General features: G+C 52.0%; 1 protein-coding gene across 2 annotated transcripts in view; it reads right to left on the minus strand.

Annotated features, from left to right (window-relative positions):
• The window catches only part of PPP2R3A (protein phosphatase 2 regulatory subunit B''alpha), a 58,091-nt gene extending 55,267 nt beyond the window's left edge, over nucleotides 1–2,824 (minus strand). For both annotated transcript variants that reach the window (XM_035900029.1, XM_035900028.1), the window contains exon 1: nucleotides 1,582–2,824. The gene's annotated coding sequence lies outside the window, so the exon portion shown is untranslated. The remainder of the gene's footprint in view (nucleotides 1–1,581) is intronic.
• Between the last annotated feature and the right edge of the window lie 6 nt (nucleotides 2,825–2,830).

A 2,830-nucleotide genomic window follows, 5' to 3' on the forward strand; every position in this document is an offset into this window, starting at 1 on the left:
GCCACAGCGCCCCGGCCCTCCCCTCCCTCACCGCCGGCCGGCCCGGCCCGGGCCTCCGGTTCACCGGGACGCAGCGTCCCGAGCGGTGGTTTTTGTTTTCCCTCAACCGCTCGAGAAAGCCATCAAAGCGGTTGCTTCGTCTCTTGGCTTCGGAGGGGTTTTCAGCCGTCTCTAGCTCGAGGCCATTAGGAGTGCCCTCCAGCAAAACAATGCCGTGGGTGCCTCCCGGAAAAGGTAAAAATTGAGAGGGAAAAGAGCCAAAGTGCAGCTGGAAGGGGAAGGCAACCACTGCGCCTCGGTGGCTAGGCCCGGAGCGGGCCTTGTGTTGGCGGTGTGTTTTGCTGCAGTTATCAGGCACAGTATTGGGGAGGAGGTGCCCAGAGACACCGGAACATTGTGGCGGGTAATCTTGTGATATTTAGGCCAATCTCATGCGGTCTTTTTCTGAGGTGGTTGCAGCAGCATCTTCCTTCTGTCACACACGTGCATGCCAGCCTGCCACCCCGTGCTCTCTCATGGCTTAGAAGGACATCTCAAAATCTCAGCTGGAGCACATCAGATTTGTCTCTCGCACCTCCAGTTTACCTCCCTCTCCTTCACAATTGCATATGCTGTGTCCTACCACTTCTCCCCTGTACCTCCCTTCTCCACCATGCTATCCCACCCCAAAAGTCAGCTACAGATGCCTCCCTTCTGCTGTTCCTCTTCATGTTACTATCTTCTAAATGTGCTAGAAATCTTTTCGTATCTTCTAAAAGCACTAGAAAGCACTTGACAGGGAAGTCTCCCTCTCATTTCATTCTCAGAGATGAGGGAAGCATCCACAGACCCTTAGGATGCCTTTCATTCTTCCTCGTTTCTCTGGAGAGGAAAACTGAACCACTTCCATGGCTCTCAATCACCATAGTTAGCTAAGGAAAAAAACCCAACAAAACAAACCCAAAATATTACTGGTCAATGCAGGCAGGCAACAGCCAAAAGGGCAAATACCTCCCACCCAAACAATCCACTGGTCCCAGCCTGTCTCTCGGGTCTCTCCCTTCTTGGCCTCACAGTTCCTATGCCTGTTGCAACGGACAGGATTGCATTGGGTCACTTCAGAGAAGTGCAGATCCTCTCTTGCAGGACTGGGCATCCAGACAAGAGCACATCAGGGCAAGGGACTGTGACTCCAAAGCCCGATCCATAGCCAGACACACGGTAGTCATGTGGTGTGAGAGAGCTGCACTTCAGTCACATGGTTTTTTTTAAACCGTCCCGAAGGACTGAACAGAATTACAGTAACATAGTTAAGCATTAACTTGCTCCTACTTCTGCTGTAAATAGTAGCATGGCTGCTCCCCTTTGTGGTCGTGAGTGCTGCGGAAAGTTCAGAGCAGTTTTGCTCAGTGAACACCCAGAGTTAAATTAGGGATGCTGAGATGCATAATGAATAGTGTGTGAATACTAAAATGCTACAACATAAAAAAAATACCCTTATAGGCTTTATTGTGCACTGGTTGATTTGGGATAAGTGGCGCATGGGGTATGAGAAATGAGCCCAAGCTAACAAACCCAGGAATTACAGTTGTAGCAGCTTACCTTGCCTGACGGGAGATGAATTTGGGGTAGGCAGGAGAAGCACCTGCTGGCAGTCTCAGGGTGAAGCCCCCCAAGATGGGGTATCTTGGGGTAAGGTGGTACCTTCCAGAGACTCGTGGACCTTTTCTGCCTTTCACCTGCTTCCTTCCAGGAAGTCAGACATGGCAAACGCGAGGGGCTGCTATTCTTCCCCAGAGAAGCTGGAAAGCCTTCCCAGGAGATGCGTTGGACTGACTCAGCGCTCACACCCCATCCCGGTAAGTCTCGGCAAAGTTTGTGAAAGAGCTAAGTGCACCTGGGAACACTTCTGCATGCGCTTTCACTCTGGAGGCTCATGGGGTTTGAAAGCCAGAGGAACTTTCCCCTTCACTTCGGACGGGCTTGGATGAGAGCCCCAGAGGACACACAGTGACCCAACATTGTGAAATTATGAAATGTGTCAGAGAACACTCGTGGTTTCTTAGTATCAGAAGAGAGGCCGTTACGTAATGGTCGCTACTGTAGGGGAACAGGAATGTCTGCTTGGTTCCATGATTGCAGGGGAAGCAGTAGCAATTGATGCTTAAGCATGGTAATTTTGTTCAATCCCTCAAGACTGTTAAAAAAAACCCCTCCAAACGCAACCCAAGCCCCAAACAGTGGAAAAAGTCTGGAGTGGTTTAGTTATGTGACACACAAATACCACCCTACGATCCCATTCGCTGCCCTGCAAGAGGAGGAAATTGGTGCTCTCCAAAAGAGGGAGCCCGAGAGCCTGGAAGCAGAAGGCAAGATGCGCTGTTTCTCACCCCACCCCGTATGCCATCGCCCCGGTCGCTGACTGTTCCTGTCCTCGTGTGCTAGAAGTTACAAGAAGCCGGTGCTTGACTGTGCTAAAAAATACGCTTGCCTGATGCTGGACTGGCAGGACACTTCTGTGGCACTTCGGGACATGGTTCAGTAGGCATGGTGGTGTTGGGTTGACAGTTGGACTTGATGATCTTGAAGGTCTTTTCCAAGCTTAATGATTCTATGCCAAAAGCACCGCAGGGATGCTATGTCCTCTGCGAACCCAAAGCCGGTCTTTTACTGGCACAACCGTCGGACAAAAGTGTGCACAGCCACCGCTCGCTCTGCCCTGCCGCAGCCGCTCCGCCGCTGCTTTGCTTGCCGTTCTCGTGCCACGCCACAAGGAATGAGTACGGCTTTTGGCAGGAGGCGAGGGCTGCAGGCCACCGAGCCTGGCTGCCGAGTGCCCGGCGGGCTCCAT

Source organism: Egretta garzetta, unplaced genomic scaffold, assembly GCF_000687185.1.
Source record: "Egretta garzetta isolate BGI_Z169 unplaced genomic scaffold, ASM68718v1 scaffold448, whole genome shotgun sequence".
Taxonomy (NCBI): domain Eukaryota; kingdom Metazoa; phylum Chordata; class Aves; order Pelecaniformes; family Ardeidae; genus Egretta; species Egretta garzetta.